This window comes from Leptidea sinapis, chromosome Z, assembly GCF_905404315.1.
Source record: "Leptidea sinapis chromosome Z, ilLepSina1.1, whole genome shotgun sequence".
Taxonomy (NCBI): Eukaryota; Metazoa; Arthropoda; class Insecta; order Lepidoptera; family Pieridae; genus Leptidea; species Leptidea sinapis.
Genome location: NC_066312.1, coordinates 27,240,122 through 27,266,915, shown reverse-complemented (window position 1 = coordinate 27,266,915; position 26,794 = coordinate 27,240,122). Strand labels below are relative to the sequence as shown.

General features: G+C 32.5%; 1 protein-coding gene across 4 annotated transcripts in view; it reads left to right on the top strand.

Annotated features, from left to right (window-relative positions):
- LOC126979200 (brain-specific angiogenesis inhibitor 1-associated protein 2) overlaps positions 1–26,794 on the top strand; it is a 245,088-nt gene that overhangs the window by 106,469 nt on the left and 111,825 nt on the right. For all 4 annotated transcript variants that reach the window (XM_050828450.1, XM_050828451.1, XM_050828449.1 and 1 more), the window contains exon 2: positions 17,751–17,799. The gene's annotated coding sequence lies outside the window, so the exon portion shown is untranslated. The remainder of the gene's footprint in view (positions 1–17,750; positions 17,800–26,794) is intronic.

Genomic DNA, 26,794 nt, shown 5'->3' with positions numbered 1-26,794 from the left:
AACACTAAGGAGCTAACTCAAAGCGTGGCTGACTGATTACGACTTGTTAATCAAAATCGGTGCCGGTAACAATGGATTCATTTTTCGTTTGCACGCTATGTTTGTCTATACGTTAGTGTATCGTAAGCCTATCCGTCGACGATTAGACGTCGATTAAAATTTGAGATTGACTGTTAACCTCTATTTTGAGCAACGCACGCACAAAGCAACATACAAATTGTGAGTGTAAGACGTAGCATGTCACGCACACTAAAGTAATAAAACTGGCCTGTTTTCATTGGTTGTCTAGTAGCAAGTGGCTCTCCTAGACATATAAATTATCTAAGATAAAAATAATAAAAAAAGTCGTAGATTTGTCACTTCGCTTATAATTATGTTAAGATCAGCAAAAGGAAAATTTCCAGATAAAATTTGCTAGCGGTTTACGTTGTTCGAATAAGCCTGAAATTACCGGGGTTTTCCGTGGAATGCTCAATTTTCTTCCGAGTCCCTATCCTATGCTATCCAGTCGCCTTCGCGCGATAACAATATCCTAATGTCTCTCTTAGTTAATTGAAATTTATACCGTCATTCTAATTAAAATTAATTTTTAGATAGAATCTTGAAAATAGATTGAAATAAGTAATTCTTTCAGCGTGCTGAGGACTTTAGTATGTTACTGAATGAAACAGGCATGCTCGACTATGTAACGCTCATTATCAAATCACGCAAAATTATTTTTGGGGCTACACGTATGCATGGTGGTTATAATGATATAATGTGGTGGTGGTAGGTGGTAGGTTATAATTAATGGCAAACATCCAAAATGCGTTTTTCTGAATTTGTTGTGCTAAATGGAAAGAAAATCGGGAAATAAAATAAAATCAGGAAACTGTATGCGTTAGTACGAACACGAAACACTTGTAAACGTCAATATTTTAATGTGTTCTTCTTCATTGCATAATATGAATACAACTACTCCATCTACATGGACTGATGATATAAATGAGGATAAAAGTTACGGTTATATTATAGAGAACATAGAAGTATAATGTCTCATTTACTAGATCATAACCAAGATTGTAAATATATATAGCAAATAGTTGGATATATAGCTGGTTTTGTGGTGAGATCTATGTCACTTTTTAAAATGCATCGATTGCATCGACTTATGTTCTGTGATAAAGTTTGAGTACCACAAAGTAGTAGTACCAGTGGGAGGCTCCTTTGCACAGGAAGCCGGCTAGATTATGGGTACCACAACGGCGTCTATTTCTGCCGTGAAGCAGTAATGTGTAAACATCACTGCGTTTCCGTCTGAAGGGCGCCGTAGCTAGTGAAATTACTGGGCAAACGTGACTTAACATCTTATGTCTCAAGGTGACGAGCGCAATTGTAGTGCCGCTCAGATTTTTTGGGTTTTTCAAAAATCCTGAGCGTCACTGCATTGTAATGGGTAGGGCGTATCATTTACCATCAGCTGAACGTCCTGCTCGTCTCGTCCCTTATTTTCATAAAAAAAAACCACAAGTAGTAGTCTCACGAGATGGAGGTGGAATAATATACGCCTTAAGCGATGTATATGAGGTTTGTAAGGCTATAGAATTTGTGCTCCATAAATTATCGAAACAAGGTTCGGTGATGAAAAAAACCTCATACTTAGAAATACAGACCAGCATAATGAGACCATTCATTGGTCGGCCATATTTTCAAGTACCATCGGATCACATATGCGGAGTTCTTCATCAAAATAATTTAGTTTTTCTGGTAACGAACAATTAAATCTCCATTTGCTGTTTTCACAAAGAAAAATACAGTAAAAAATGTTTAAAAATAAGAATTTGAAGTGTCCCTTTCAATAGAGGGATGCTTCAAGGATTTTAAATTAAAATTGTAACAGGAAGGTGTGACATTAATTACAGGTGTTCATACAAAAGACATTAAATTTATATTGAACTATTATTAGCTCCTAACAATATGTAAAGTTACGGTTATATTATAGAGAATACTGAAGTTTATGAATTATCCCTTAGGAACAACATTATTTCACGGCGAAAAGACATAAACAAAAACACACAAAGGCCTCCGGGGTTTAATACTTTCTGTATACCAAATTTCATCTAAATCAGCTTAGCCGTTTGAGGGAAAGAGATTAGAATATTGAGTTTAAAAATACACTATAAAAATTAAATTAATATTTGTGTAGACGTAATAGTTGAAGTGTGAATATTCACAACGTAATAAAATCTCCCCCTTTTCATAGAATTTTCAGCTGACATTATTCATTGTGTAACAGTAAGAGGCTCTATCTAGATGTATAAATGATCTATGGTTAATTATATTGGTATATTGTCTAGACCTCTTGTTAATATTTACACAAAATTTGAATTAGAACTATTCATTACTTCTAACATTTTGCCTGGAACAGACAAGACAAGAATTCTATTTAGTTTTTTAATTCAGTATTGTTTATAGAATACAAAGCAAGTATTCTATAAAAAATAATGGGTTGCACTCCGGGAGTGCCAGCAGAAGAAAAATCTTTAACTTTGTGCATTTTTTGTAATGGTTTCGCAAGAATTGCTTTATTTAACAGAATTAAAAGTACTAACATTTATGTGGTTAAATACAATATTCATTTCTTGTATTCGATACGATAATAAATAGACATTCATTATAAGCTATCGGTATAGTTCATTAGCGCATCATTAACTGGAGTTCATTTAATAACAGCTCATCAAACGATATAACAAAGTTACGAGAGATTGACTGCGGTCAAATGAATTAGTCAATAAATGAAATAGTCAACTTAGGCGAAATTAAAATAAAAACTTAAGTGAATAAGATATCTTTTTACAATTCGAATTCAATTTAGAACTATTGCGTTTGTAAAAAGAACAATCATTGGTGTTGAATGAATTATTATTACTATTAAAACTCATATAAGTTTAAATTCACATACTTTTATTCATATTATAAAATTATATAATTAGATTTTAAAATCACTTATTGAATCTCGAAATCAACCATTCATTCGAAAATATATGCCTCATAACTGAAAAGAACTGATTGAATAAATTCAGCGGGCGTCTCTTTTATTCAAATTTGATTAAAATAAAATTTATTCATTAAATAGCCTGGGGGAATAAACTATAAAGTTTTGAATACTATAAATGATGTTTCGGTATTGGTTTTAAAATGTAATTAAAAAAGAAAACACGTATTATTGATGATGATAGAGTTAGTAAAAAATGTACTTAATGTCCCGTTTAATACAGTTAATACGTTATTCCTACAATGAGACCTTTTGGGAGAGAACAAAACACACAGAGGAATCACGTTGAGGCCTTTATAGAAAAATTTAAAGAAATGAAATGTCAAGAAAAGAAGATCAAAAGAAAAATATCAAAATATCAAAGAAGAATATTATCAAGAATAGATCATACCTACTCCCTCCTTAAAGGCGCGCAAAACATCTCTTGTCCGCTGGTGTTGCGGATGTACCTATATGGGCGGTTGCCATCAGCTGAACGTCCTGCTCGTCTCACCCTTTATTATCATAAAAAAAATTAGGAGTCTACTAAGTTATAAAGTCGATCATGGAAATTTACTTTTTCTTGGTACTCCTGAACTCCTCAAGAAATGGATCTTGATTGTGGAATGTGGGACTGGGGTGACCATATTAGCACATGCAATGTTTTTAGTTTCATATACCATGATCATACCACATCAGGATTATCATTTCAGTACCCGTCATTACTTCATCAGACTCCCATATTACTCTCCACTCTATCACTCACTCTCCATCACTTACATCAAACTCCACTTCAACACTCGTTCTCCTTTCCTTACTTCTTTATTAATCATCTATACATATAATAACATCCTAGACGTGCCGTTTGTTAAAGAAAACTATTTGTACCGATTGAGGGGAGAAAACTAGAAAAAAATGTTAGAAAAAGACATTCGTCTCTTACGCACACTTCTTATTATTATTTTGTACTAGCAATTTGTTTTAACAATTGAAATGTAACAATTTAAAAAAATGATAAAAAACGTCAAGTTAGTTATACAATTTTGTTAATTTAAAGAAACTCTTACCTGAAATACGAACACTCTTTTTTTTATGTTGCTATTTGGCCAGTTTTCCACTGAACACTTTGTCATTGCTTGGCGTTGTATTCGAAGCGCGGTCGAAACACATCTAAACGGAAACTCTGCTTTGAGACATGTAGGCAAAGTTTTTCTCCAGACAATTTTTGAGCGTTATTTTGTTTTTATATTGTACGTCAATGCTGTTTTATTAAAAAAAATATGGAAAAGTAATAAAGTTTTAATCCATTTTCTTTCATTTTTATCAACAACATTGATTATTATCATGTACAGTACAAATATTCTACTGAAGATCTATTTTAATATTATAAACTGTGTTTATAGAAACATAAAGTAGATAACTATATGTATAGACAGTGCTTTGGCAAGGGGTTGTTAAAAATGTCGTGCATAATGGACGATGTGAAGGGGCTTTAATTAAAAGTCAACGTTGGTCGTTGTTGTAGAATAATAAAACCGATTTACTTTGAAGGTTAATGCAGAGCTTTTATAAAGCGTTTAGGTATTTTAACTGCAGCTGCTAATAATAATAATAATATACAGCAGTTTGATGTCGAATGTTATTATGATTTAAATCAAAATTTTGTTTTAAAAGTAGATACAAAGCAAGACATAACAGCAATCCAAATGAAACAGCGTTCCATAAATCCCACTGTGATTTTTATTTATAACTATCTGACCCAGCAAACGCTGCATTGCCATATAAAGTAATAAGAAAAAGAACAATATTTAAAATTTTTGGGGTGAATGAGAAATAGATGTCGACTTAAGATTAAAACTTCAGATTTATCCATCTACATAAAATAATCTGTAAGATAGTTAACAACTGTAGTTTACTACCAACTATAGTTAGCTAAAATTAAGTCTATTTCTTACCTCCTGAGAAAGTTAGAAAGATATAAGATTCTAATTTGTTATTCATTTTAAATAATTCTATCAATTTGATTTCTGAACGACGGGGACACATCAAAGGAAAAACATTATTGTTGTTTTTATTTGATTCCGAGCATTTTCATATTTATTCGCCTTTTAAACCTTCTCTGGTCTTCCACAAATAATTCAAGACCAAAATTAGCCAAAAAGGTCCAGCCGTTCTCGAGTTTTAGCGAGACTAACGAACAGCAATTCATTTTATATGTATACATTCATTATTTTTTGTTTTTATGTTTTAAGCCTTAATTAATAAATATAAACTTAATCTCTTCTTAAATCACATTTTCTATTATATATTTGGCTACATTTTATCATTTTTGTTAACTTGATACACGGCGAAAGCTATGTAACTATTATATGTCATCGACCCTTAGTAGTTGTGCAAAGAATATCAAAAACCGTATGCCTGCATCTCACACAAGCCATGATAATCTAATAACAAAAATTGTTTATACATTTAGAGCGCTTTCACACTACGTCCGATTAGACTACGATCCGTACCCGTGAAAACTCGGTCCGGAGTAGTCGTAACATTATTTCTATGGACTATCATAAACGTAAACGTAACGTGCGTAGACTATTACGCACTTGATCCGGCTTTCGACATCCGATTTCTTCCCGTCAACGGTTAATCTGTGTTTCGGAGAATATTATTAACGGATCGAAGTAGCTATCGTATTATTTGTTCGCGCACTGCGTCCAATCCAAATCCGAATTACAGGAATGTGTACTGTTGATGTACGGTCTGATTAAGAACTGAGTTTTACTTACCTTAATGTGACTGCATTTTTTCTGGCGATATATATTGTCTTGTCGCAAAATATTATCTTTATGTGATGTAAAGTAAAATAAAATTGAAATTGGACACACTAATTCTGTAGTAATTATAAGATTGCCTGTCGTATAAACATAACACTGCGTGGTGATTGTAAAAAGCTCCTTTTAAACGTCCACCCAAACCCACGATTGGAATTGGATCAGAGATAATCAATATCCGAATTTGGTCCAAGATATTTAGACCTATATTTTCACGGATACTACTCTGATCGTACGTAGTGCGCAAGCGCCCTAACTGTCTTGTTGTTGATAAACTAAGAGCTATTTATTGACACTAAATGAGTTGTTATTATTTTACAAGTTTATGTGACTGTACATAATGAAGGGCATTAAACACAAGTGTGGGCATTAAAGGCGAATTTCACAAAAACATCACACAAATTTTCTAAAATATTATATAATAATTTTTTTTCTTTAAAGTTATTTTCTCATTGTTGTTGTAGTTGTTTTCTTATTGAAATAAAGATAATTATTATATTATTATTATGATTAATTATAGATTTTAATTCCCTTTATTTTATATTAATAAGTGCATATTTAATACTACATACATCTACTTCAGTCTTATCAATATTATATATGTATCGATTGAGCATGCTTGACTTACGCTGAAATATTAGGGTTTAACTAAACTAAGTGTTTCTGAGGACAAAATATCTTCTTAGCCGAGTGTAATCTTGTAATAATTTACGGTTAAGCTTCCAATGAAACCGGGCATTTCTTAGACATATCGCTTTGATTTATGGACAGTTTAAGTACCCCTTAAAACTATGCTAGAAGAAAGTCAATATTATTTTTGGGAAATATATTTACTTTCCTATATAATATTTTATAACAGATATTATTAAGACTTTTTCTTAAATTTTCAACTTATCACTTCTTTATTCTATATTCAATGTACTGAAAATAAGCTATACTAAATTATAATTGATATAAAAGGCAGTACCTAATTGCTGACAGAAATGAAAACCTTAAACTTATTTATTTAAAATTAGTTATATTAGTTTGTCCTTTCATGAACAGTTTTAAATTGTAAAATATAATATTTTAAATAATAAATATAATTGAAAAATCACTTTAAATTTATATATTTAACGTCATTTATATTTTTGGACACTTACATTTAGAATATACATACACGCAATAATAAATTAGCATGTCGGTGACGCCACTTTAAATGTTTGCACTTCTTCATAGTGACAGAGAATGAAAACGAGCCCCTGACATGTATTTTATACTACTCCATCTCGGAAATTCTTAGTATTGAAATGGCAACTTGGACAAACTGTGTCAAATACGAAATTCTTCTTTAGTTCGATGCGGAATAGATGCCATTTGGTCCCATAAAAATTCTACATAGTTTGGCCCCGTAGTTTTCATTTTATGAACATTTTTAAGAAAATTTTTGTCTACGTGGGTGATATAATTGGTTTTTGTGTACGGCTTTTTTTAGGAGTTTTCATTCCGGTTGATCATATATTATTATTAACTGACACTAAAAAGAAAGAAAAAATGACTTCAAAAACTGAATAGACGTAAAAACCTATAAACAGGTAGCAGTTACAAATAAAAGTATTTTATTAATATTAGAGGTAAAGGATTGCTGAGGTGTATTCATTTAAATTTTTAGTTATTTGATACTTTTCAGTTTGTGAAGTCGGTTTTTTTAAACGTAGTTTTTTTATTATTGGTCGTATTGAGGGCATCGATTTCGTCTCGTCGACATTGGGATAATATAATAAAACACAATTGCAAAACGCGTTCTGAATCTTTATATTGTTATGGATCATAGACAGAATAGACCATTGAGAGTATAGACGACCTGACAGCCCGACAATGCATGATCAATTTTGATTTATAACGTGTGGGTTTTATTATACAAAATAATAAGGAGCTAATGCTACAATACAAGTAAAGGTCTCCTTGAAATTTATACCTACGCTAGGGCTGGTACATACAAAAATATTGTCGAACCGGACGGCACGGCGCAGCAAAATTAACTCGGATAGAGACCAGACTCGGCGGGGCTCAATAGTTTTGCCTTCCCAAGATTGCTTAGCGGCCGCGTAAATCATGTGAATGTGTGCGTGCGTCGATTCAGGCGCTCAAATATGAAGTTAAATGACTATTACCGTATTAGGCTAATGACAAACGTGTGGGACTGTTTACGACGTTTCAATCAAAATTAGTTGGAGTAACAATAGATTCCCTTACCTTTTCTATCTTGCTGTATCGTTAAAGATGTTCTTATCTCTCGTACCATTTGTTTGTCTGTCATTTTTATTTATGAAAATAAGGGATGAGACGAGCAGAACGTGCAACTGATGGTAATTGATACGTCTCGCCCATTACAATGGAATGCCGCTCAGGAGTCTTGAAAAACTGCAAAAATTCTGAGCGGCATTACAATTGCGCTCGTCACCTTGAGACATAAGATGTTAATTCTGGCATGGCAGCCAGTAATTGCACTAGCTACGGTACCTTTTGCACGAAACACAATAATGCTTACACATTAATGCTTCGCGGCAGAAATAGGCACGGTTGTGGTACCCTAAATATTGCCGGTATCCTTTGCAAGTGACTCTCTCACTAGTGTATATATACGCTAGTATTTTGTAAGTCTATGTTGTGGAACCTAATTTATTCTTTAAATCAACATGTTAACGATTTCCATTCCAAACAGAGCCTGATTACAATGAAAATAAGCGTAAAGTTCCTTGAAAAGTTTCATTTCGACCAACAGCTGACAAATACGATTTTGCGGGAGTAATACTGAACTGAATACGTTACTAGCGACCGACGCGACGCAATTTGTTCCAACCCTACAATTTATGCCCACAGCCCATATTATGCAAAGAAGTGACGAAAAAAGGAACAAAAGTTATATCACTTAATGAATATTCACGAGGCTCTGATTTATGGTGAGTGCCAATTTGTTGAACATCAAGCCATAATAAAAACGATACGGATGGTCATTGTTAATTGAATACGATTAATGTTTAAATTTATTTTTCTTCTTCTAAATTTCATTGTACAGTATTTATTATTATAGTTCATATATGGTTAGTAATTACTTCTAAAGCGGGATGTGATTTTATGCTCCAAAAGACGGCTATTAGAGCAATTTATAATATGCGACCACCTCAGGAAACATTCAAGTTGATAAACATCCTAATCCTTCACTCACAATACATTAATACGAGCTTCCAGGATTCTTTGATTTGGATAAAAGCTTTATCAATGTTACTAGTATCTACACAATACAATTTACATTAATGTATATTTTTGAATTAAAAAGTCGTTAGAATCGTCCTGATTTGAAACTCGATGAAACGAAAAAGCGAGACGATGGAGTCAAAAACGGGTAAATGTATAGGATTCAGTCGGTGAGAGAATGAGATAGGAAGCATTATACTATAGTCGAAGAAGAGATTGTCTTATGTATGACACGAGTATACCTTAATATTTTCTGACGTAATGCGCTTGACGTATTACTACATAGACAACAGGTACATAGACAACATTAATATGGTAGCGGTGATAGTAATGTCTTTCGTAGCGGTTGAAACTATCTGTCATCCTAGCAACATGTACCAGGACTTCATATGCATTTTGGAGGCTTTGTGTAAATTTTGCATCGGATACAGCGATTTCGTTGATTGAAATATTTTAAAGTCAAATTAAATTTAATAATGTGCAGCAGTCGCACTCTATCAACAACAAGACGAATAACAGTATTTGACGCAGTATTCCAAAGATATATGGACCATATTAAAACCAAAGTATTTATTTCATACTTTAGTTACCATAAGCCTCATGTATCATTTATTGAAAATGTAATCTCTTAGTCTGAATAAATCTATGTAATATATACGAACGAAATATAAAATAGTTATCAAACTATATCACTATGATCATTACTAAAACCGACAATTATCCTTTTCTCGAAATTTTACATTCATCTTCTTATCTTGAAGCCAATTGTTTTAAAGGTTTGACATCTACCACGTGTGAATGTCACACTTTTTTTTATATTTATTAAACCAATTACATTACCTTTACCTTTTACCGTATGTTGTAAAATTGTGTTGTTAATTGTGCAATCTGTGTCATTGTCACCCCAATCCCTATAAATAACAGGAACCGATTAACTTACCGATGGTTGGGGGGATGGACCGTAATATATTCACTAGCTGATCCCAATTTGTCTGACCTAACGCAATATAGGGACGCTCGCTACAACTTTGTATAGAACACACTCCAATTATCTTTAAAGTGTTTGATGAGATCATAAATGTATCATTTATTCAAACAAAACAGATCTTATAACAAAATTTACAATATTATGATTACATAAAATTAAAACTCTCAATACGGGGAAGCGTACCAAGAATACTGGCAGCATTTACGTGTTGGATAGCTAGGCTGATCGGTTGACTTAAAAGTTTCCAGTATCCTTATTGAGGCACGAAGATAGTAATTTGTCCATTCTCCGCTTATTTCTTTCTGTCGATCATAAATTCGATATTAAATTAAATGCCCACTGTACAAGTACATATATACAAAACCTATTAAAACAGATCTCATTCTAGTAAACTATTATGTATACTTTTTTATGGTAGAGAGTACAAACCAGCGTATTGGCCACCTGATGTAAAGTGATCACAAATGCCAATATTCTTTGCACTACCAGAGGAATCACAGGAGCCCTGCCGGTCCTTGAGAAAATTATACGCGCTTTTTTTGAAGGTACCCATGTAGTATCATCTTGGAAACACTGCACATGGAAGTTCATTCCACAGCTTGGTTGTCTGTGGAAGGAAGTTCCTTGAAAATGTCACTGTTGAACGCATTTAAAGTTTAAGTTTGTTTAAATTATGGAATGTTTAGTTATGCGATTAAATTTGTTAAGTTTTAATAAATATCTACGATTAGACATAAAACGGTATGTATGAGTGTATAGATTCTGTAATAGTGCAGATGAAAGCCCGTTACATATCCTCTCAGAATGTGATCCTTTAATGCGTAAAGAATCGTCTCTTTGGGAGGTCCAATAATTCAACCTCAGTCAGCTCACTACAAATATTATAATAAGATTCATGAAAAAAATCAATCTTAGCAGTGAGCTATAGTTGACAGTGGCTATCACATTAGATCACATTGGTCACAGTGAAACAGGGCTGCACTGAACTGTACTGAAGTCGCTATAAAAGCCATAACCATAAAAAATATTTTTACTTGAACAACATACTTATTAGTATATATTTTAAGACACTGGAATTAATTATAAAATTATAAGTATTTATTTTTAAATTTATGCGTAAATATTCGAGCACATCACAGTCAACAATTCATCCCCCCAGGTATTTTCAGTACATCCACTATCAGATCGTGAAATGTAATAATTTGTGCAGAAAATCTACTTTCAAGCATCTTTCATTTTTTTCTCACACAAGCTATAGCAAGCCTTCGTACCTCATTATTTCTGTTAAATAAATAAATTCCCACTCAGTTCAAATCGTTAAGCCCATATTAAAAGGAAATAATTGTCTGTTAAAAACATTATACGTTTTTAAAATAAAGTCTCTACATTTCCGAGAGGCGTGTAGTTTGCAAAGTGTGGGTAGAGAATGTGAATAACTTGTGTTATATGAGCACTCTTCGCCGGCTAAAAGTTGATAATGCTAGAAATGATGTGAGATAAAAGTGATTTTAAAATGACGTCGTATTTTTGCATAACTGCATTTCTGTGTGCGATGTAAGCTTTAAGTCCGTAATAAAACTAGGTACGCTAAATGTTCGCTAAGAGTTTCTAAATGTTATAATAACACATTTTAGATGCGTTCTTTAAGTTGCAAAATCTACCGTAAAGCAGTGAATTTGTAATACTTTGCTCACTTATGTTTGAACGGTATAATTACAACTGGTTTAATTAACGGTACTTTTTTATGGAACAGGAGAACATACGAGCATACGGGTCACGTGATGTTGCAATTTTTTGAAGGTTCCCATATTATGTCAAACTTCGAGTCGTTTCTTTTCGTCCCAGCAAGCGAGTAGTCGAAGAAATATGCGCGAATACCATTCGCATTAGCTAGAACTGTTAAACAATTATCTAAGTATCGTGTGAAGAAACAATAAAATAATATTATTTTAGGGTTCCTTAGCCAAAGGGATTATTATTACTAAGACTCCGAGGTCGGTTCATCTGTCTACTGCAATACTGTCTGGTTCATCATCATCATTTGCCGGAAGATCTCCATTGCTGGACAAAGGCCTCCCCCATAGATCGCCATAACGACCAGTGCTGCGCTGCCTTCATCCAACGTATCCCGCCGATCTTGACCAGATCATCAGTCCATCTTGTGGGGGGCCTACCAACACTGCTTCTTATGGTACCTGATCGCCATTCGAGGACTTTTCTGCCCCACCTTTACTGATGGCAAATTCTAAATTGTTTTTTTTTTCTATAATAACATTCAAAAGTAACAGTGTTAAATTTTAAACCATTAGGACGTGACTGATTATTTAAAAACAGAATACTTTGGTATGTGTGTTCCTATCTTCTCGTCTATATTGCTGTCCTATATTGTTACTCCGCAAACTTCATGTAAACAAATACCACTCGAGATAAATTTCCTCTTAATGCATTAGGACACTCGAAACTAATAATCAATATAAGAAGCATATTTAAGATTCAGGCTGCATTGGAAGCAAATTGGCGACTCCCGAACAAATGGGCTCGTTTTCATCAATTTTCACCGGCTTAATTGATTCCATTCACAGAATTCCAATTTTAATTTGCTCAAAAATATGCGCGGAAGATTATAACGATTTTCTTATGCTTTATTTACTATTGATTCCGTACTTTATTATTATTATTATTATTATTATTTGTTTTTTTTTATGACACAAAGGGACGAGACGAGCAGGAAGTACAGCTGATAATTGGTACGTCCTGCCCATTACAATGCAGTGCCGCTCAGAATTTTTATTTTTTTTTACCTACTTAATTTACAGAAAAATATAGTAAAATAACTAAAATGTAATTAAATTTGTAACCGAAATTCGCAGGATCTACTTTAACGTTGATAACCCACTCAACCCTAATAATAACATATTAGGAAATAGACTTGAGATCCCGAGTCTCGCATCGTTCATAAATTTCGGTTACAGGATTCAATTTAATTAATCCCAGAAATGAGGGATATAATATTTAAATGACAAATCGGTTATTAAAATTATATAAGACTATATTTGAAATAAAATTAATAAATAACAAATATGAAACATTAACTCTACACTTGGTGTTAACTACATTGAAATAAATGGTAATAATTACAATTTGATTTTTGAACTGAATTTTGAATTGAACAGGGGTTAAGATCTCTTAACCCCTGTTTAATTCAAAATTCAGTTTTTGTTTAGTTTCGGAGAACGTTGGTCGTATCGGTTCGGGAAAACTGTATTTCAAAGTCAAAAAAACTTTATTCAATTAGGCTTAAACTAAGCGCTTTTGAATCTAAACACTGAATCTGCTGAAAAAAAAAGATATTGTGAGTAGAACATACAAGAAACTCAACGGCCACTCGTTTTAATCAATAGAGTATTTAGCGAAGTAGAACTTTGCACATTCTCCGCGCCTCTGGGCCACGGGCCAAGTGTCTCGACACCAAACGTCACAAAGATGTATGACTCACTTCATGAGAAGGAGCCAGAGTTTCGAAGCAAGTCGTATCCCACACCAGCGCCCTTCATATATATGCAATGGCTGTAACATACCAAACAGTTTAGTAATTGGTTTGTAAAAAAAAACTTTATAAATATAAATTATCGTATACATCAATCTTTAGAGCTTGAATTCATTGATTTTGTAAGGATGCTTCGTGAACATGATAGTCGTAATTACGTTATTAATAGTCGCATCCAACAAATAGAATGATTTATTTAAATTGTAATACAAAGTAGATAATTATACTAAGCAAACCACAATAAGTTGGAGTGTATTTTGATTAATACTCCAGCATTCTGTAAGCTGTAGACGCGACTCAACTAATTGTTTTAAACGTCGCTTCAAATGCTATTTCCGCTGCTAATTGGTTTCCAGATGTTGACTCAACCTCAGCTAGTTTGAATTCAGTTAACAAATAATATTTCATTTGAAACACACACCTTCCACCTGTGTCCGTTTTTATTTGATTAAGCATTACTTAATGATTGTTCATTTTATATTAATTATCATGTAAGTAAATTCAATGATGTTCAACTACATCTAAGACACGAGTCATTCACGTGATGGTAGGTGATACGCCCTGCCCATAACAATGCAGTGCTGCTCAGGATTCAAATCAAATCAAAATCACTTAATTCATGTAGGTCAGGGAAATGACATTTATGAATATCAAAAGTTTTATTTTCTTTTTAATTAACCGCCACTTCCGAAAGGGTTGAGCTATAATGAGAAGAAGTAGTAAGAAACTCAAGGCTACACTTTTATATCAACATTTTTTAAATCAGCTGCATCTTTTCAGAAATTATTTTAGCTACAATATAATATGTTAAGTGATACAACAAAAATACTCAATGCCTTAAACGTGTAAGTCAAAAAGAGTAAATGTAAATTAATACGTAAATCTTATTGAAAAACCCAAATATACTCTGAGAACACTGCGATTGCTCTTGTTACTTTGAGACATAAGATGGTTAAGTCTCATATGCCCAGTAATTTCACTAGCTACGGTGCCGTTTATACTGAAACACAAATAGGCAAGGACTATTTACATTACTGCTTTACGGCAGAAAAAGGCGCAGCGTTGGTACTTAGGTGTCTTGCTGGCATCTTGTGCTAAGAAGCCTCCCAATAGTGTAATGTCTGTTTGTTTGTCCACATTTACCTCAGATACGACTGAATTGATATGACCGTGTTTAATCTAATGTACTGTGGTCAGATCCCCGAAATATTTTATCTTATTTCATTGCAATCACGTGCGCCCACTATTATATTTCTTATTCTATCTCATCGTATACATATGTACTGTGTATATACTCTTCGATTATGATAAATAAAAAACCGTTCCAGTATCAGTCGAACCACTCTCTCATACACCAACCATAAAATGACACTGTTCTAAATCGAATCAAAATGTATTTTACATAAGGGTTCAGAGTAAAAGATACATTTTAAAAAAATCCTTGCAGTACGACGTTCTCGGGGGTACAAAAGAGTCAAATAAACATTAATAAAAAATATAACTTTTATACAAAAACTTAATGTAATAATACAACTACACTTACACGCGTTTTAATCCTTTTAAAAGTAATTTAAAAATGAATATCTAACACACGCGTTACTCAAAGAAAATATTGCAATAAATTTCAAATAGTTAACTATGGAACTCTCCGTTTTACTATTGAGCCAATTGGAGACATTGATATCAATAACGCTTGCAGAGTCGAAATTCACATAAAGGCAGCGAGATGATGTGAACAGGTCGATAGGTCTCGTTAGGAACCACTTGGGAGGGTTGTGGAACACGGAATGTTCATATTATCGGGGAAATGCAGCTGAAATACGGAAATACCGATCATCGTTAAGGTTGCAATGTAATACAAGCTTTTAGTAGAATTAAAACAATATGACCGACAATGTAAGGGATGTTCCAGGTTATACTGATGATTTTTAGTTAATTTTATGGATGCATGTCGTAAAAACCTGCAAACTCATTCCACGATCTGGCTGTAGCTGAAATAAAGCTAAAATAAAAAAAAATGTGTGTGTACTTATGTATGCACGGAAGAAGTTATAAGTCTTCGGCCCAACGATGCAAAAATCATTAAAATGATTGTTTAAAAATCTTGAAAAGATGGCTTTCACAATTAATTATTAAAAAATGAATACGGCTGTATGAGCTTGAACCCTTTGCCTGTCCTATTAATGGACGAAGAAACCAAAAAATATTAACGAATGACGCAAACGTCAGAAAATTTTGGGAACCAACAACTCATCATTTTTCCATAACGCGCATTATGGGTACCACACCGGCGCCTATTTCTGCCGTGAAGCAGTAATGTGTAAGCTTTATTGTGTTTCGGTCTGAAAGGCGCCGTAGCTAGTGATATTAAATGATATATAGACTCAACATCTTATGTCTCGAGGTTAGGAGCGCAGTTGTAGTGCCGGTCAGAATATTTGGGTTATTAATTACGTTACTGAACTCTTATTTTCTTTAAAAAAAACTTGGACCGTTTCTCTATTTAAATTTTAAATATTGAGACTTAATAGTGCAAGTAATTATTATTAACAAAAAAGATTATTTTATTCATATTTTTATAAGTCGTCTTCCTTAAAAAAGTCTTGAAGTAATAAGTAGGGTAAGTTAATATTTTATTAAAAAGTTTTAAAAGAGTACTTTGTTGCTTATAGACATCTCGATAAATAAACTTTCTTTGTTTATAGCACCATATTTATTTACGCGAAACAATGACTCGTCTGTTCGAATCGAGCAGTAATTAAAAATTATATGGCATTTCCATTACAGGGGAATTATTCGAGCGTATGTAAAACCAACAGCAATATCAAGTTTAAAATTTTATCCTATTATATCCCAAATACGGTTTCGGATAAGCGCTGATTTTCCCGTTCCACTTTTAAATGTATGTATTATATGATGTATTTGTGTGCATATTGTTTCCGCTTTTGTAAAATGCGGCATGTTTGATTCAAACACGAAAAACGTAAAACTATTTTTGTGCATTGACATTTATAAAGCCTTCAGATAAAATTTAAAAATACAACTGACAAAATGTCGAATAGTGGTTTGAACTTTTTCCATACCTGATATATTGGCCGTTAGTTAAAATATATTTTTTTTTAAAACAACCTGTAGACGAATTCGACACACGTTTTCACTTAAGTTTAGTTTGCTAAAGGCTCGTTAAGTTTTTAAGTTAAGTTACTTTGACATACTTGTGATATTACTTACAATTTCTTTCAGACCTTTCTCCATACCTATTCTGTTAACTTTGCTATCAGCCAAATTTCATGATTCCAGATCATTGGGGAATATAATATAAGTTAATTAATATAAGTATCTGTATACTAGCTTTTTTCCGCAACTTCGTCCGCGTGGTATTGTTACTTTGGGTAGCATTTTAATTTTTAAGGATACTTTCATAATAATTAACATAAAAATGCTCATCCACTGCTGGCGGCGCTCTTTTTCGAGAAAGCGAATATCAATTGTCATTGTGGGCAGTCTCTTCAATATAGCATTTCCCTATTATAACTTTAATCTCTTATTTCATCCCCACCTAGGCCAAAGTTTAAAAATGCTCGAACAAATATTTACAAATTACTTGTTATCAAGTAACTTAATATAAAGTTTCATGAAATTCCCATGAAAACTTTCATCCCTCATTTTAACCCGTTTATACCCTTTTTATAGAAAAAGTGGTAGTTTATGTCCATAGACAAGAGCTTCGGCTCTTGTCTATCTGGTAACAAATAAACTTACATTCACATTTATAATATAAGTAGGGATGTAGGGATTAGGCTTCAATGCCCATATTTGAAATCTATTAATGATTTTTTTGGAATGTAAAATATTTTGTATTATTTTATGTGACAAATAGGTACTATTAATACGCTGCTTTCTCACCAGATTATTCCGTACCTACACTTTTCACTAAGCTTTCTTTAAATCCCAATTTCTATTTCTTGGATTCATTTCTCGAGAAGCTACAACATCTTTAACCTAGTGTAAATTTTTTTATTCGAAATTAAATGGACAACTTAAAACATAATGCAAAGACTGAACAGTTGTCAGTTAAATTATCATTGAATGTATATTTATTTTTATAACTGTGATAAATATTGTTTTTATTTTCAGGTAATCACATACTTGAAACAATCAAGCAGTGAATTTCTGTGGAAAAATTGTAAGTATTCACAGTCTAAACAATTATCTCTAAAGCGAGCCTACAAGTTGAACAAAGGAAGTCATTTCTTACAATAAAGTTGAAATGAAAGTCCTAAGTGTACAATTTAAACTGATTCACAATTAATGAATAACTTGTCTGAACTTGAAAGCTCCAACAGACAGGCTTAAACTTTAGTTTTTAATTTAAGACTGGGCAGACAGAAATAAAAAGTTTCAGTGTAATAATGAAAGTTGGAAAGTATTTTGAGCACGTCGATGGGGACTTTTAATTAATTTGGAAAAAATTGCCTAACTCATGCCAAATAGTACAATTGAAACAAATAAAATGGAAGTTGTTAAGTTACACGGCAGCCCGCGACTTCGTTTGATTGGATCGCGATTACGTAGGGCTCTGACTAGAGTGAAAAAAAAAACGATATTTGCTTCAGAACAATTGAAAACTTCAGTAAATCGTGATAAATAATACGAAATAAAACACTTTTTTCTGTTCTATTCAATATGCATAAAGATATAAACAACCGGAAGACTGAGCCTCGCTCGGATTTTTAAGAATGTATAAAACTTGAACAAGAAAAAAACTAATAGTAATTTTTGTAGGTGTTTCTTATTAACACATGGATAGAACTATTTTTTTTTAAATTGAAACCTAGCTAGATCCATTTATCGCCCCCGAAAGAATTATGAAAATCGTTGAAGCCGTTTCCGAGATTCAGGTTAGACATATATACAAGAATAGCTCGTTCAAAGATATAGGATTTTAACAATGTATTCTAGAGGCAAACTTACCCTAACAAACGTTACATATCCGAGAATAACAGATCAGTCTTTTCAATAGCAACAAACTTCAAAATATCCCAATTTATTCCTCATAGCATAAACAAGGTGGTTTCAAAAATGGTTTCTGCCGTGTAAATATTATGTTCTAGCTGACCCGACAGACGTTGTTCTGTTGATAATAAAAAAACTCTTGCAGGTGGAATTTTGTAAAATCTACTTGCCATAAGAAATATTCATACCAAATTTTAAGTTTCTTTCGCTTTATATTAGGTAGCAAATCAAATCAATTAAAATCACTTCATCACGTTCATGTAGGTCACGGAAATGACACTTATGAATGTCAAAAAAAAGTATTTTTTCTTATTGAATCCACTACTTCGTAAAGGGTTGAGCTAATGAGAAGAAGTAGCAAAAATCTCAATCATACGTGGAAATCACTAATATATGTATATGGAAGATTTTCCAGGTTTATAATCAAGTTTAATATCGATAACTGTTTAAATAGAAAAACATTTAGTTATATTTTTTAAGTTTATAAAAAGATTATTCTTCGCTCAGATCTGCGAAATATTACAATATCTCCCAAGAATTTCAAAGTCTTAACTTGATAGCTCAGCCAAAGGAGCTATAAGCCATTATCATTTACATTATTTATTGACGAAATACTGCGAACATTTTCAGGTGAAACTTTGCTTCTTAATCGGGAGGAGTTCTTGAAGTTAATTACTATATAGGATTGGATTACCGGAAGCAGTTCATTAAGTTAATTAAATCAGATAGCTTTCGTAAAGAGCGCTATTATGAGATATGAAAATTAGGATAATCGTGATCTCGGTTGGAAAATTCTTATCTCATCTAAGCTACCCGTAGATTATTACATTTTCCATTTTAAAATTTGATGCCATACGAATACTGATTGTAATTTTAATTTAATTGTAAATATAATTAGTTGGTATCATGGTTTTCAAATATATAATCGATGGAAATTCTATTGAATATTGAAATGTTTCGCATTATTTATATTGAAGATTTATAATAAATCGTTATAATACAATAACGAACGTAGAATTTATAGGCAGGGAGGAATTGGTAATAAATTCTTGTTAAGTTAATTGTGTATACCTAGAAAACAAAAATAGTATTTCAGTCTTACAAAATGCTAATAAAAGCGCGAACCTCCGAAGGGAATGTAGAAATGCGAGCATGAATTTGTTTTCTTTTTGGTTTGTTTGTATGTTCTGCTTTCACGCCTTAACTGATCAGTGTTTTGAACAAGCGACGTTCAGGGATACCGGGTACATTAGAGTATAATATTAGGTACCCTATGACGGTAAACTAGCGTAGCGCCCCAAGGTATAAGGCTTAAAGTGTATTTTATGAGTATCAAAGTTATTTGTTTTATTATAAACACCATTAAAACGTTACCTTTAATGGCACTGCCATTTTTAACTCATCGCGATTTATGTAAATTAATATTTACAGCATTTATTTTTTACTAAATCAACGAAAAATGATGCAACATAAATAAATACTCAAAGGTTTTGACTATTCCTGAAGACTGAAAGAAAAAAAATCTTAATTCATAAAAACAATCACAAGAGTAACAGTATTATTAAGACATTATCCACATACACTGTAAATAAATAAAGATGTTATACGAGCGTTATAAAGACATAGGACATACATAGTAATGTACGATACTATCTTCTACACGACATGAAACAGAATTTCTGATGACAGGATAATCCAACCAAGACAGATACGTAAACAAAATATCCAACAAAAATATTATTCCCAAGATAAGTTTGGTTACCATATGCATCTTAAACATAAGCCATAATAGGTATTTTGTAATTCAAAAATATTAAACACGGTTAAACCTACCGGGCATAGTTGTAATATTGAACTTTACACAAGTAGTAATAATGTTAGAGAATCCTTATAGTTTCAATTGTGAACCCGTACTTAGCTGAGCTCTGAATTGACTATCAAGTGGCCCTTCTGGTTGGCATGGAATAAATGAGTCCGTTCGGTTTGATTCACGCCAATGGGGAAGGGAATGTACGGCTACGAATAAAACAAATTAAACCCGCCGTTACCATCCCACTTCTGAATAGTCCACTTTTATTGAACTGGACTTAGGACATACGGTACAAGCCACGTGAACCCTTTTGTACTATAAATTTTATACTGGCAACGAGGCTTTTATGCTTTTTAAGGAAAAGGAGAACAAATGAGCATAATAATGATGTCTGCGTACCGTAAGTCATCACTCGCAAACAAAAACTGGTTGAAAGCCTTCGTCTTCAGACACTGCGGTATTTGGGACGAGAAGATTTTACGGAGCTTCCTGATTCTCGTTCTATAACATGTTAGAATTTCGTAGCTATTAATATATTTGAGTGATATATATGTTTTGGCTGCCATACTCTGAAACTTGGTCAACTTCAAATAATTTCACGTGTTCAATCGTCGATTTAAGAAAATGTATTGAAATAGACGTTATTTTGCAAAAATCCATATCCAATCTAAATCGTTCTATATGTTAGTATATGAAGTGTCATGTTCCCCAAATATCACGAATAAATCCGACGTGCTCAAAAGAAATAGAGCATATATTTGAATTTTATTATACAAGTTCATAGTTTGACAAGCTATACAAAGTCGTGCTGAAATTGAACGTCCGTTGCACCAGCGTACTATTGTTTCCCGGGTATTGATTGCTAGAACCTGGAGCCCTATTACGAAAATCGAAATACGAAGTTTCGGTTGACGCATCGTACGTTTTCCTATGACGAAAGTCTTTCGGATTCGAAGATTGATACGAAGTTCGCAATCAGACATTTTTTCTTTCGTTTACCTTATTCCCAAATTCACTTGACATTTACTTTTTCGTTGTTTGAGATTAATAAGGTCGTAACTACAACTTCACTTTTTATGGTTATGTCTATGGTTCCGTATCGAAATCTGTCCGCACTTCGGATCCGAAGTGCTTTGGTAATAAGATTTAATTTGAAGTTCGTCGTTCTTTCGTTTTGAGCGAAACTTCGGCTTTCGATTTTGGTAATTGAACTCCTGTCTCGCTTTACTTTTAATTTTTGCCGTTCCAAATTCTATCATTATTAATATCATATAAATAAGAAGAAAGATAGACCAGATTAAATCGAATATTATTTTCATTATTAAAGGACAACTTTGAGAGAGGAATCATGTTGAATTAGCATCAAATAATAAAGTTTCTTTCAAACACCAAAGAACGCATCAGATTTACATTTTATAATATTCCAAAAGTTGTTGAAAGATGACAAATTATTGTTTTACTGTTAGTAGTAATTCAATTTCTTGCGCCCGTTCTTCTCAGGAGAGAGGCATAATGTGTCGTTTAAGTGATTTTAAATCCTATTTTAAATAAAAATATTTGGTTTTGAACAAATCATTACAGTTAGATTTAATTGAGGTAGGAAGTAGATTTAGTGGAGGTAGGAGGTAGATTTAGTGGAGGTGGTAGGTAGATATAGTGGAGGTAGGTTTGGAGGTATTTAAATGAATTGCTAGTTTTGCAAAATTAATATTTACCTAACTATAGATAGGCGGCGAGTGGCAACCCTATGGTCATACTTTCCAACCTGTTCTCTGGCAAATTTTGTTCTAACTGATCGCCCTTATTCGACTTAAGTGTTACCTGAATGAGCGTGACAAAGCCGAGCGTGGCAAGTCAGTCTCATTCAATTATTACAAAAAAATGGCATAAAGAACTCTTAACTCAAAAACTGTATTCATAATAATTTTAAGTAGTGAGTTATAGCTTTCAATTATTGTAAATGATTGTTAGGAATTTATTATTATGCAAATATTGAAACGCTTAGAAATTTTAAGCCTTGAAATGTAAATGTTGCCATTTCTTATTCGAGCCACAAGAAATAAATTGTTAAGTGGTTGCTGTTGATTTTCTTAGTTTTCTCTAGACTGTGATTACTCTCCAATATTTCTCGATACTTTGCCGCTAGAGACTCCTTTGGGTATAATAAGATAAATCGAATGAAACTCATTGTTACGTTTTGTGTAACAATTTTTTCACATGATAAAACAACTACGTTCTTATCTTGCGTGTATGAATTAAACATAGACAACAAACCTAGGAGGTTCTTTGACATCTTCAACGATTAAATTTTTTAAAGTAAACTTAGATTTTATTTCAACTCATTTATTATACTTAACGTCTTCTTATTCGAAACAAACATAAACTCGCAATCCCATTTACGGGGCTCCGTATAATTGCTAAATCTTTTAAAGTGGATTGTGTTATATTTTATAATAAACTCCCAAATAATATTAAAATATTACCTATTAATAAAATTTAAATGTATCGTAAAAAATAAATTAATATCTAAAGCCTATTATAATGTGAAAGATTACTTGAATGATAAAGATAGTTGGAATTAATATTTCGAAATTTAGTTAATGAATATTGTTATACTCATTTGTATATTATTGTAACGTTTGTACTTCATTCTTCATTCAACAGGTAGTCCACTCCCAACTTACTCCTTAAATCAAAATATGTATACAGGATGCAAATTTTAAATGCAACTTGAAAGGAAAAGGGAACCTAAGTACTTAAGATTCGAGAGGAAAATAGACTGAAAGGTTCTTCTTTAAGGAAGAAGGTAGAAAGGAATCTTCTTTATTCTTATTAAGAAACTAGCTGACCCGACAGGCGCTGTTCCGCCAATAGAAAATAATAAGGACTAATATCGTATTTGTGCAAACGGTATTTACAATACCGCTTTATAATTGTCTATTTTGAAAATATTACTATGGATCTAGTATGTTATTTTTAAGAGACACATGATATCGTGGACTTTTCTATAGTCCTATATAAGACACACAATCCCATCATACATTATTATGTTATATCTAGAAGGGTATAGACAGCGCTTTCGTTGAAAGCTCCCAGACGGTATATTTTTTCAGTACCTCCAACAAATATCGTTAATGTCTACTAAAACTTTACAAAATATATATTCAAAGCCTTCCTCGAGAACCATGCTATTAGTGATAACAGCATGAAAATGGGAGCAGTAGTTTTCGAGACAGATAGACGCTGCGGAGGAATTTGTTTTATAATATGTAGTGATAAATAAGTATTTTGAAATACTCTTGTCTCTGAAAATCAAATCGGCTTAAATACAAAATATAGCACGCAATACTTTCCTAGTATCAATCAATACGGACGATCGTAAGGATCAAATCTCTGTAACAAACATACGTAATTTAAATGAAAGGAAATCCATTAAATCATTGTAACGACCTTAGTCTTATTTTAATTGAACGTAAAAGACTAGCTTCAAAATGAATTGAGTCGTTACTTGTCGGTCGCGATTTCTGCATACCACAGAGGTAATTTACATCTTTGTGATTCAAGAAATAAGTTTCTATTAAATTAATCTTTGCACAGCGCTATTTTTCCCTATTTCAATTTTAAATTTGGAATGTAATATTTAAATTACTCATGGCCCACGCAGTTCTGTGGCATCTAATAAAGAGTTTGCATTACAGATATATGAATATTAAAACAATTTTGGCGTGAAAATTTCTTGAATGATATTGAGCTATTAGTTATTAGTTTATTAGTTTAGATAAAGACGAGTTTACAAAGAGAGCGCGATTAGTCAGAGCAAAATAAAATGCTGAAACTAAATAAATATATATTAAAAGAGTGACAATGAGTTTCTTGCCACTCCTTTTCATTAAAGCTCACTTTTTCCGCAGTGGTAACGTTATTGACAAAATTTGGTAACATTACTCATAAGTGTCATTTTGACCGTAGTGAATAATTTTTTCTTTTTTGCTTTCGGGAGAGGGTTAAAACAACATAAATTTCAGAAAAGACACATATTTCACTAATCAAATATGCCTGTCAAAGTAAGGGCTAATAGAAAGTTATATAAAGTCCGAATGAATTATTTTTTGACGAAGTGCAGCCACGAATTCCAATATAAAAGTCGTATTAAAAGCGCGGCTAAACGCAAAGCAAAGGAACGAAAGCAACAAACAGTTCGTAGTAGTTCAGCAGTGATATGGCGAGCAGTCGTTTAATAAAATGGCTCTGAATGTTTGGTCTATTCAACCCTCGCCCTGTGCATTTTACCCTTGTAAGAAAAGTAGATTCTTGGAAATGTACTCCAGCCAAAGAAATTCAGGCTTAATAAAAGTAAGTTGAGCTCCTTTACTATTAAATAAATAAAGTTGCATGAGTAAATTGCACAGGGATCATTACATTTCCTATTTGGGCTATCTTGGACGGTTCTGTTTGCGTATGAATTGTTTTCATCGAGGTTATTGCGGGCACGGAAACTATTTCTGTCGGGACAGGTAACAACAATTTTTCATCGTTCATTCAAAGGTGTATGGTTTAAAAATTATTTTAGAAGTAACCGCTTTATAAACTTTGGTTTTTGAATTGTTAAATTATTTTAAAATTTTGATTGGATCAGTTAGATATATATGTTATGTTACTCAATAATTAAATGTTAACACTAGGAATAAACATAAACTTGTTATGCTTAATATCGTTAAGGTCCCAGGATCCCAGAAAATGAAAAAAACTTTTTTTTAGTACAGATTACTATAACGTTAATGATTTTCTTAAATATACCACTGAGATTGGGAATGGAGCGACGACCCTCATGCTATTTAATGATAAATTAGGTTTTCACGTCAAAAAAGAAGAACCCGCTGAGTTCCTTGAGCAGGTTTTCAGGTTTCAGGTCTTAGGCATACATTTTCGAATGGGTTGTGAGTTTTAATGTTTAGTATGCGACTTTAAATTCTATTTTGAATAGAAATATTTCGATTTGAATTTGCTTCTTTGCTATGTGAATATCCAACAATAATGACAAAAAGTTATTTTTTTACAAAAATAAAATATTAAAAATTACTTGATTTGACTGAAATTGTCAGTTGCGGATAAGTACCGGAGCTTTTGATATTTCACTTCTTAATTACATTAGATCATAATATTATTGTTTTTTAATTTATTCAACTTAAATATAACTAATTCACATATTTTTTCGAATGCGGTATTCACCTTCAATGGTAATGTTTAATTTAATTTTAGTTTAATAAAATTTAAATAAAGAAATATTTCTGTTGCAAGTGCCATGGGCGTGGGTTGAAAGGAGAATAGCTATCCCGATATAATGTAAAGGTAACTTGACTGACACGATTAAATAAATAAATTTCACAAAAAAAAAAACAAATAAATAAACGAGTATACATACTCCTTCCGATATCTAATCAATGTAAGTGTTAGATATAGACGCTGTTCTCAGCTTATGGTATTACATTGTTACTGAATAGGCACATAATTTTGAAAAAAACTACTTAAAATGTTATCCCGTTGTTTGATCTTATTTCTGCCGCCAATTCATACCCATCACATCTGGATGACTTCCATGAAAGTATGGGCATGAAGTAGTAGTTTGTATGTTTGTAATTTGGTATAGTTAGGACTACCTAACTACTAACTATTGAAAGGTGATATTAACAGACTAACGAGACTTAACATATTATTCGTCCACATTCCAGCGAAATTTAAAAAATACCGATTAGCTTCTACTAAATGAGCAACTTGCTGTGGAGAATCTGAACCACGCCAATTGGAAATGGTCTGTTACTTCATCACTCAATTATGCATTTCAATTCTTTAATGTTGTGCATAGCATTAAAGATTTATTTTGAAATAGTCATCTTAATTCTCATTTGCGTTATTCTTAGCGCCGTGACTATTCTATAGTCATCTTAACAATTTGTTATGTTTTTAAAGTGATGTATGATCCCTCACTTCTAGGATTAACAGAAATAAAATTTGAAAAAAATATTTATGTACGATGTTCGAACCCATGCCCTCTGGCGTGAGAGGTCGTGGGTTCGAGTCCCACATCGTTCATAAAAATTTTGTTTTTTAAATTTTATTTGTATAATAGTCATCTTAATTCTCACATGCTATGGCACTGAGAAACAGTCATCTTAATTCTCACATCCTACGACGCTGAGAAATATTCATCTTAATTCACACATGCAACGGCGCTGAGAAATAGTCATTATAATTCTCAATCAATATGCAAGAACGTTAGTTACCTTAAGAATTTTATGCATATTTACCATTTACCCTAAACAATTCAAATAATATAGTATCTTTAGATATCGCAAAA